This window comes from Sceloporus occidentalis, unplaced genomic scaffold (genome assembly GCF_023333645.1).
Source record: "Sceloporus occidentalis isolate IW3139 unplaced genomic scaffold, rSceOcc1.0.p SCAF_111, whole genome shotgun sequence".
NCBI classification, from domain to species: domain Eukaryota; kingdom Metazoa; phylum Chordata; class Lepidosauria; order Squamata; family Phrynosomatidae; genus Sceloporus; species Sceloporus occidentalis.
In genome coordinates this window covers 1,360,001-1,370,000 of record NW_028317091.1, presented here as the reverse complement: position 1 = coordinate 1,370,000, position 10,000 = coordinate 1,360,001, and the positions used below count along the sequence as shown (strand labels likewise).

General features: G+C 40.6%; 9 non-coding genes across 9 annotated transcripts in view; 2 read left to right on the top strand and 7 right to left on the bottom strand.

Annotated features, from left to right (window-relative positions):
- The window catches only part of TRNAN-GUU (transfer RNA asparagine (anticodon GUU)), a 74-nt gene extending 13 nt beyond the window's left edge, over nt 1-61 (bottom strand). The window contains exon 1 of the tRNA in view: nt 1-61. This exon is cut by the window's left edge and continues 13 nt beyond it. This is a non-coding gene — a tRNA (tRNA-Asn).
- Nucleotides 62-1,238: 1,177 nt separating this feature from the next.
- On the bottom strand, nt 1,239-1,312 carry TRNAN-GUU (transfer RNA asparagine (anticodon GUU)). Its single transcript has one exon. It is a non-coding gene; the product is annotated as a tRNA-Asn (tRNA).
- Nucleotides 1,313-4,008: 2,696 nt separating this feature from the next.
- On the bottom strand, nt 4,009-4,082 carry TRNAN-GUU (transfer RNA asparagine (anticodon GUU)). The gene has a single exon. It is a non-coding gene; the product is annotated as a tRNA-Asn (tRNA).
- Nucleotides 4,083-4,905: 823 nt separating this feature from the next.
- TRNAT-CGU (transfer RNA threonine (anticodon CGU)) lies at nt 4,906-4,977 on the top strand. The gene has a single exon. It is a non-coding gene; the product is annotated as a tRNA-Thr (tRNA).
- Nucleotides 4,978-5,422: 445 nt separating this feature from the next.
- TRNAN-GUU (transfer RNA asparagine (anticodon GUU)) lies at nt 5,423-5,496 on the bottom strand. Its single transcript has one exon. It is a non-coding gene; the product is annotated as a tRNA-Asn (tRNA).
- Nucleotides 5,497-6,674: 1,178 nt separating this feature from the next.
- Nucleotides 6,675-6,748, bottom strand: TRNAN-GUU (transfer RNA asparagine (anticodon GUU)). The gene has a single exon. It is a non-coding gene; the product is annotated as a tRNA-Asn (tRNA).
- A 1,177-nt stretch (nt 6,749-7,925) lies between these two features.
- Nucleotides 7,926-7,999, bottom strand: TRNAN-GUU (transfer RNA asparagine (anticodon GUU)). The gene has a single exon. It is a non-coding gene; the product is annotated as a tRNA-Asn (tRNA).
- Nucleotides 8,000-9,013: 1,014 nt separating this feature from the next.
- On the bottom strand, nt 9,014-9,087 carry TRNAN-GUU (transfer RNA asparagine (anticodon GUU)). Its single transcript has one exon. It is a non-coding gene; the product is annotated as a tRNA-Asn (tRNA).
- Nucleotides 9,088-9,798: 711 nt separating this feature from the next.
- TRNAL-CAG (transfer RNA leucine (anticodon CAG)) lies at nt 9,799-9,870 on the top strand. The gene has a single exon. It is a non-coding gene; the product is annotated as a tRNA-Leu (tRNA).
- The last annotated feature ends 130 nt before the right edge of the window (nt 9,871-10,000 follow it).

The window sequence follows — 10,000 nt, the reverse complement described above, 5'->3', positions numbered from 1 at the left end:
GCTTGAACCACCAACCTTTCAGTTAACAGCCGAACGCGCTAACCGATTGCGCCACAGAGACAACCACATGTGACTACTTTCAGAGAAGCAGTGAGGATTATGACTTTAAACCTTCAGCATTCCAGAGGGCTTAATGACCATAGCAGAAGAATTGACAGTTGTATCTCAACTGTTTATACATTATTTCATGATGGTGAGAACTTGTACTCCTAAATTGTCTTTACGAATCTTGAAGAAGAGATTTGGAAAAAAAGTCAGATATTCATGTTTTTTTTATCATTTGGGAAGAAAGTGGCAAAAAGTTGGCACTTTCGAAGCTTGAAGAAGAGATTTGGAGAAAAAAAAGTCAGGAATTAATGTGTTTTTATCATTTGTGAAAAAGACACGCACGAAGAAGCAGGTTGGCGCAGCGGAAGCGTGCTGGGCCCATAACCCAGAGGTCAATGGATTGAAACCATCCTCTGCTAGACGTCATTTTCACATAGGCTTAATAACTTCTGTCATTGATGATATTGCATGAAAACAGCATTCTCCCCTCGGACAAGCCATCGCACAGAAAGCAGAGTGGCGCAGCGGAAGCGTGCTGGGCCCATAACCCAGAGGTCGATGGATCGAAACCATCCTCTGCTAGATGTCATTTTTACATAGGGTTAATAACTTCTGTCATTGATGATATTGCATGAAAACAGCATTCTCCCCTCGGACAAGCCGTCACACGGAAAGCAGAGTGGCGCAGCGGAAGCGTGCTGGGCCCATAACCCAGAGGTCGATGGATCGAAACCATCCTCTGCTAATTTTGTTTTTATAATGTCACTTTTCTGTTTAAGCACAACTGGTGTTGAATAAGATTAATTGGCACGTAGGGTTAATAACTTGTGTCATTTATGATATTGTATGAAAACAGCATTCTCCCCTTGCCAGCCACTATTTTGGTAACGGCTGCCCGAATTATTAACAACATGTAGTATTGTAGACGTGGCCTAAATTAAAAAACAAAAAATTAATAATAATAATCTAAGCAATCCAAAATTGGCACTATGCCAAAAAGTTTTTCCTGTGTTTTTTCATGGAAGGATTGGCATGCTTTGTCTGGAAAATAACTTTCCACAAGTGGAATAAGAAGATTTAGCTTAATGTTGGAAAGCTTTAAGGATTTTGCATTTCTGTCTTTCAATGTAATCATTAGCTCATTGGCGTTGCAAACACAGGAATGAAAGTTTTCAGGAAAACATCCCGCTCGTCCCTGGGTGGGCTTGAACCACCAACCTTTCGGTTAACAGCCGAACGCGCTAACCGATTGCGCCACAGAGACAACCACATGTGACTACTTTCAGAGAAGCAGTGAGGATTATGACTTTAAACCTTCAGCATTCCAGAGGGCTTAATGACCATAGCAGAAGAATTGACAGTTGTATCTCAACTGTTTATACATTATTTCATGATGGTGAGAACTTGTACTCCTAAATTGTCTTTACGAATCTTGAAGAAGAGATTTGGAAAAAAAGTCAGATATTCATGTTTTTTTTATCATTTGGGAAGAAAGTGGCAAAAAGTTGGCACTTTCGAAGCTTGAAGAAGAGATTTGGAGAAAAAAAAGTCAGGAATTAATGTGTTTTTATCATTTGTGAAAAAAAAAAACGCATGAAGAAGCAGGGTGGCGCAGCGGAAGCGTGCTGGGCCCATAACCCAGAGGTCAATGGATCAAAACCATCCTCTGCTAGATGTCATTTTTACATAGGCTTAATAACTTGTCATTGATGATATTGCATGAAAACAGCATTCTCCCCTCGGACAAGGCGTCACACGGAAAGCAGAGTGGCGCAGCGGAAGCGTGCTGGGCCCATAACCCAGAGGTCGATGGATCGAAACCATCCTCTGCTAATTTTGTTTTTATAATGTCACTTTTCTGTTTAAGCACAACTGGTGTTGAATAAGATTAATTGGCACGTAGGGTTAATAACTTGTGTCATTTATGATATTGTATGAAAACAACATTTTCCCCTCGGACAAGCTGTTACACGGAAAGCAGAGTGGCGCAGCGGAAGCGTGCTGGGCCCATAACCCAGAGGTCGATGGATCGAAACCATCCTCTGCTAATTTTGTTTTTATAATGTCACTTTTCTGTTTAAGCACAACTGGCGTTGCATAAGATTAATTGGCACGTAGGGTTAATAACTTGTGTCATTTATGATATTGTATGAAAACGGCATTCTCCCCTTGCCAGCCACTATTTTGGTAACGGCTGCCCGAATTATTAACAACATGTAGTATTGTAGACGTGGCCTAAATTAAAAAACAAAAAATTAATAATAATAATCTAAGCAATCCAAAATTGGCACTATGCCAAAAAGTTTTTCCTGTGTTTTTTCATGGAAGGATTGGCATGCTTTGTCTGGAAAATAACTTTCCACAAGTGGAATAAGAAGATTTAGCTTAATGTTGGAAAGCTTTAAGGATTTTGCATTTCTGTCTTTCAATATAATCATTAGCTCATTGGCGTTGCAAACACAGGAATGAAAGTTTTCAGGAAAACATCCCGCTCTTCCCTGGGTGGGCTTGAACCACCAACCTTTCGGTTAACAGCCGAACGCACTAACCGATTGCGCCACAGAGACAACCACATGTGACTACTTTCAGATAAGCAGTGAGGATTATGACTTTAAACCTTCAGCATTCCAGAGGGCTTAATGACCATAGCAGAAGAATTGACAGTTGTATCTCAACTGTTTATACATTATTTCATGATGGTGAGAACTTGTACTCCTAAATTGTCTTTACGAATCTTGAAGAAGAGATTTGGAAAAAAAGTCAGATATTCATGTTTTTTTTATCATTTGGGAAGAAAGTGGCAAAAAGTTGGCACTTTCGAAGCTTGAAGAAGAGATTTGGAGAAAAAAAAGTCAGGAATTAATGTGTTTTTATCATTTGTGAAAAACAAAACGCATGAAGGAGCAGGTTGGCGCAGCGGAAGCGTGCTGGGCCCATAACCCAGAGGTCAATGGATCGGAACCATCCTCTGCTAGATGTCATTTTTACATAGGCTTAATAACTTCTGTCATTGATGATATTGCATGAAAACAGCATTCTCCCCTCGGAAAAGCTGTCACACGGAAAGCAGAGTGGCGCAGCGGAAGCGTGCTGGGCCCATAACCCAGAGGTCGATGGATCGAAACCATCCTCTGCTAGATGTCATTTTTACATAGGTTTAATAACTTCTGTCATTGATGATATTGCATGAAAACAGCATTCTCCCCTCGGACAAGCCGTCACACGGAAAGCAGAGTGGCGCAGCGGAAGCGTGCTGGGCCCATAACCCAGAGGTCGATGGATCAAAACCATCCTCTGCTAATTTTGTTTTTATAATGTCACTTTTCTGTTTAAGCACAACTGGTGTTGAATAAGATTAATTGACACGTAGGGTTAATAACTTGTGTCATTTATGATATTGTATGAAAACAGCATTTTCCCCTCGGACAAGCTGTTACACGGAAAGCAGAGTGGCGCAGCGGAAGCATGCTGGGCCCATAACCCAGAGGTCGATGGATCGAAACCATCCTCTGCTAATTTTGTTTTTATAATGTCACTTTTCTGTTTAAGCACAACTGCCGTTGCATAAGATTAATTGGCACGTAGGGTTAATAACTTGTGTCATTTATGATATTGTATGAAAACGGCATTCTCCCGTTGCCAGCCACTATTTTGGTAACGGCTCCCCGAATTATTAACAACATGTAGTATTGTAGACGTGGCCTAAATTAAAAAACAAAAAATTAATAATAATAATCTAAGCAATCCAAAATTGGCACTATGCCAAAAAGTTTTTCCTGTGTTTTTTCATGGAAGGATTGGCATGCTTTGTCTGGAAAATAACTTTCCACAAGTGGCATAAGAAGATTTAGCTTAATGTTGGAAAGCTTTAAGGATTTTGCATTTCTGTCTTTCAATGTAATCATTAGCTCATTGGCGTTGCAAACACAGGAATGAAAGTTTTCAGGAAAACATCCCGCTCGTCCCTGGGTGGGCTTGAACCACCAACCTTTCGGTTAACAGCCGAACGCGCTAACCGATTGCGCCACAGAGACAACCACATGTGACTACTTTCAGAGAAGCAGTGAGGATTATGACTTTAAACCTTCAGCATTCCAGAGGGCTTAATGACCATAGCAGAAGAATTGACAGTTGTATCTCAACTGTTTATACATTATTTCATGATGGTGAGAACTTGTACTCCTAAATTGTCTTTACGAATCTTGAAGAAGAGATTTGGAAAAAAAGTCAGATATTCATGTTTTTTTTATCATTTGGGAAGAAAGTGGCAAAAAGTTGGCACTTTCGAAGCTTGAAGAAGAGATTTGGAGAAAAAAAAGTCAGGAATTAATGTGTTTTTATCATTTGTGAAAAAAAAACGCATGAAGAAGCAGGGTGGCGCAGCAGAAGCGTGCTGGGCCCATAACCCAGAGGTCAATGGATCGAAACCATCCTCTGCTAGATGTCATTTTTACATAGGCTTAATAACTTCTGTCATTGATGATATTGCATGAAAACAGCATTCTCCCCTCGGACAAGCTGTCACACGGAAAGCAGAGTGGCGCAGCGGAAGCGTGCTGGGCCCATAACCCAGAGGTCAATGGATTGAAACCATCCTCTGCTAGATGTCATTTTCACATAGGCTTAATAACTTCTGTCATTGATGATATTGCATGAAAACAGCATTCTCCCCTCGGACAAGCCATCACACAGAAAGCAGAGTGGCGCAGCGGAAGCGTGCTGGGCCCATAACCCAGAGGTCGATGGATCGAAACCATCCTCTGCTAGATGTCATTTTTACATAGGGTTAATAACTTCTGTCATTGATGATATTGCATGAAAACAGCATTCTCCCCTCGGACAAGCCGTCACACGGAAAGCAGAGTGGCGCAGCGGAAGCGTGCTGGGCCCGTAACCCAGAGGTCGATGGATCGAAACCATCCTCTGCTAATTTTGTTTTTATAATGTCACTTTTCTGTTTAAGCACAACTGGTGTTGAATAAGATTAATTGGCACGTAGGGTTAATAACTTGTGTCATTTATGATATTGTATGAAAACAGCATTCTCCCCTTGCCAGCCACTATTTTGGTAACGGCTGCCCGAATTATTAACAACATGTAGTATTGTAGACGTGGCCTAAATTAAAAAACAAAAAATTAATAATAATAATCTAAGCAATCCAAAATTGGCACTATGCCAAAAAGTTTTTCCTGTGTTTTTTCATGGAAGGATTGGCATGCTTTGTCTGGAAAATAACTTTCCACAAGTGGAATAAGAAGATTTAGCTTAATGTTGGAAAGCTTTAAGGATCTTGCATTTCTGTCTTTCAATGTAATCATTAGCTCATTGGCGTTGCAAACACAGGAATGAAAGTTTTCAGGAGAACATCCCGCTCGTCCCTGGGTGGGCTTGAACCACCAACCTTTCGGTTAACAGCCGAACGCGCTAACCGATTGCGCCACAGAGACAACCACATGTGACTACTTTCAGAGAAGCAGTGAGGATTATGACTTTAAACCTTCAGCATTCCAGAGGGCTTAATGACCATAGCAGAAGAATTGACAGTTGTATCTCAACTGTTTATACATTATTTCATGATGGTGAGAACTTGTACTCCTAAATTGTCTTTACGAATCTTGAAGAAGAGATTTGGAAAAAAAGTCAGATATTCATGTTTTTTTTATCATTTGGGAAGAAAGTGGCAAAAAGTTGGCACTTTCGAAGCTTGAAGAAGAGATTTGGAGAAAAAAAAGTCAGGAATTAATGTGTTTTTATCATTTGTGAAAAAAAAAACGCATGAAGAAGCAGGGTGGCGCAGCGGAAGCGTGCTGGGCCCATAACCCAGTGGTCAATGGATCGAAACCATCCTCTGCTAGATGTCATTTTTACATAGGGTTAATAACTTCTGTCATTGATGATATTGCATGAAAACAGCATTCTCCCCTCGGACAAGCCATCACACGGAAAGCAGAGTGGCGCAGCGGAAGCGTGCTGGGCCCATAACCCAGAGGTCGATGGATCGAAACCATCCTCTGCTAGATGTCATTTTTACATAGGGTTAATAACTTCTGTCATTGATGATATTGCATGAAAACAGCATTCTCCCCTCGGACAAGCCATCACACGTAAAGCAGAGTGGCGCAGCGGAAGCGTGCTGGGCCCATAACCCAGAGGTCGATGGATCGAAACCATCCTCTGCTAATTTTGTTTTTATAATGTCACTTTTCTGTTTAAGCACAACTGGCATTGCATAAGATTAATTGGCACGTAGGGTTAATAACTTGTGTCATTTATGATATTGTATGAAAACGGCATTCTCCCCTTGCCAGCCACTATTTTGGTAACGGCTGCCCGAATTATTAACAACATGTAGTATTGTAGACGTGGCCTAAATTAAAAAACAAAAAATTAATAATAATAATCTAAGCAATCCAAAATTGGCACTATGCCAAAAAGTTTTTCCTGTGTTTTTTCATGGAAGGATTGGCATGCTTTGTCTGGAAAATAACTTTCCACAAGTGGAATAAGAAGATTTAGCTTAATGTTGGAAAGCTTTAAGGATTTTGCATTTCTGTCTTTCAATGTAATCATTAGCTCATAGGCATTGCAAACACAGGAATGAAAGTTTTCAGGAGAACATCCCACTCGTCCCTGGGTGGGCTTGAACCACCAACCTTTCGGTTAACAGCCGAACGCGCTAACCGATTGCGCCACAGAGACAACCACATGTGACTACTTTCAGAGAAGCAGTGAGGATTATGACTTTAAACCTTCAGCATTCCAGAGGGCTTAATGACCATAGCAGAAGAATTGACAGTTGTATCTCAACTGTTTATACATTATTTCATGATGGTGAGAACTTGTACTCCTAAATTGTCTTTACGAATCTTGAAGAAGAGATTTGGAAAAAAAGTCAGATATTCATGTTTTTTTTATCATTTGGGAAGAAAGTGGCAAAAAGTTGGCACTTTCGAAGCTTGAAGAAGAGATTTGGAGAAAAAAAAGTCAGGAATTAATGTGTTTTTATCATTTGTGAAAAAAAAATGCATGAAGAAGCAGGGTGGCGCAGCGGAAGCGTGCTGGGCCCATAACCCAGAGGTCAATGGATCGAAACCATCCTCTGCTAGATGTCATTTTTACATAGGCTTAATAACTTCTGTCATTGATGATATTGCATTAAAACAGCATTCTCCCCTCGGACAAGCTGTCACACGGAAAGCAGAGTGGCGCAGCGGAAGCGTGCAGGGCCCATAACCCAGAGATCGATGGATCGAAACCATCCTCTGCTAGATGTCATTTTTACATAGGGTTAATAACTTCTGTCATTGATGATATTGCATGAAAACAGCATTCTCCCCTCGGACAAGCCATCACACGGAAAGCAGAGTGGCGCAGCGGAAGCGTGCTGGGCCCATAACCCAGAGGTCGATGGATTGAAACCATCCTCTGCTAATTTTGTTTTTATAATGTCACTTTTCTGTTTAAGCACAACTGGTGTTGAATAAGATTAATTGGCACGTAGGGTTAATAACTTGTGTCATTTATGATATTGTATGAAAACAGCATTCTCCCCTTGCCAGCCACTATTTTGGTAACGGCTGCCCGAATTATTAACAACATGTAGTATTGTAGACGTGGCCTAAATTAAAAAACAAAAAATTAATAATAATAATCTAAGCAATCCAAAATTGGCACTATGCCAAAAAGTTTTTCCTGTGTTTTTTCATGGAAGGATTGGCATGCTTTGTCTGGAAAATAACTTTCCACAAGTGGAATAAGAAGATTTAGCTTAATGTTGGAAAGCTTTAAGGATTTTGCATTTCTGTCTTTCAATGTAATCATTAGCTCATTGGCGTTGCAAACACAGGAATGAAAGTTTTCAGGAGAACATCCCGCTCGTCCCTGGGTGGGCTTGAACCACCAACCTTTCGGTTAACAGCCGAACGCGCTAACCGATTGCGCCACAGAGACAACCACATGTGACTGCTTTCAGAGAAGCAGTGAGGATTATGACTTTAAACCTTCAGCATTCCAGAGGGCTTAATGACCATAGCAGAAGAATTGACAGTTGTATCTCAACTGTTTATACATTATTTCATGATGGTGAGAACTTGTACTCCTAAATTGTCTTTACGAATCTTGAAGAAGAGATTTGGAAAAAAAGTCAGATATTCATGTTTTTTTTATCATTTGGGAAGAAAGTGGGAAAAAGTTGGCACTTTCGAAGCTTGAAGAAGAGATTTGGAGAAAAAAAAGTCAGGAATTAATGTGTTTTTATCATTTGTGAAAAAAAAACGCATGAAGAAGCAGGGTGGCGCAGCGGAAGCGTGCTGGGCCCATAACCCAGAGGTTGATGGATCGAAACCATCCTCTGCTAGATGTCATTTTTACATAGGGTTAATAACTTCTGTCATTGATGATATTGCATGAAAACAGCATTCTCCCCTCGGACAAGCCATCACATGGAAAGCAGAGTGGCGCAGCGGAAGCGTGCTGGGCCCATAACCCAGAGGTCGATGGATCGAAACCATCCTCTGCTAATTTTGTTTTTATAATGTCACTTTTCTGTTTAAGCACAACTGGCATTGCATAAGATTAATTGGCACGTAGGGTTAATAACTTGTGTCATTTATGATATTGTATGAAAACGGCATTCTCCACTTGCCAGCCACTATTTTGGTAACGGCTGCCCGAATTATTAACAACATGTAGTATTGTAGACGTGGCCTAAATTAAAAAACAAAAAATTAATAATAATAATCTAAGCAATCCAAAATTGGCACTATGCCAAAAAGTTTTTCCTGTGTTTTTTCATGGAAGGCTTGGCATGCTTTGTCTGGAAAATAACTTTCCACAAGTGGAATAAGAAGATTTAGCTTAATGTTGGAAAGCTTTAAGGATTTTGCATTTCTGTCTTTCAATGTAATCATTAGCTCATTGGTGTTGCAAACACAGGAATGAAAGTTTTCAGGAAAACATTCCGCTCGTCCCTGGGTGGGCTTGAACCACCAACCTTTCGGTTAACAGCCGAACGCGCTAACCGATTGCGCCACAGAGACAACCACATGTGACTACTTTCAGAGAAGCAGTGAGGATTATGACTTTAAACCTTCAGCATTCCAGAGGGCTTAATGACCATAGCAGAAGAATTGACAGTTGTATCTCAACTGTTTATACATTATTTCATGATGGTGAGAACTTGTACTCCTAAATTGTCTTTACGAATCTTGAAGAAGAGATTTGGAAAAAAAGTCAGATATTCATGTTTTTTTTATCATTTGGGAAGAAAGTGGCAAAAAGTTGGCACTTTCGAAGCTTGAAGAAGAGATTTGGAGAAAAAAAAGTCAGGAATTAATGTGTTTTTATCATTTGTGAAAAAAAAAACGCATGAAGAAGCAGGGTGGCGCAGCGGAAGCGTGCTGGGCCCATAACCCAGAGGTCAATGGATCAAAACCATCCTCTGCTAGATGTCATTTTTACATAGGCTTAATAACTTGTCATTGATGATATTGCATGAAAACAGCATTCTCCCCTCGGACAAGCCGTCACACGGAAAGCAGAGTGGCGCAGCGGAAGCGTGCTGGGCCCATAACCCAGAGGTCGATGGATCGAAACCATCCTCTGCTAATTTTGTTTTTAGAATGTCGCTTTTCTGTTTAAGCACAACTGGTGTTGAATAAGATTAATTGGCACGTAGGGTTAATAACTTGTGTCATTTATGATATTGTATGAAAACAACATTTTCCCCTCGGACAAGCTGTTACACGGAAAGCAGAGTGGCGCAGCGGAAGCGTGCTGGGCCCAGAACCCAGAGGTCGATGGATCGAAACCATCCTCTGCTAATTTTGTTTTTATAATGTCACTTTTCTGTTTAAGCACAACTGGCGTTGCATAAGATTAATTGGCACGTAGGGTTAATAACTTGTGTCATTTATGATATTGTATGAAAACGGCATTCTCCCCTTGCCAGCC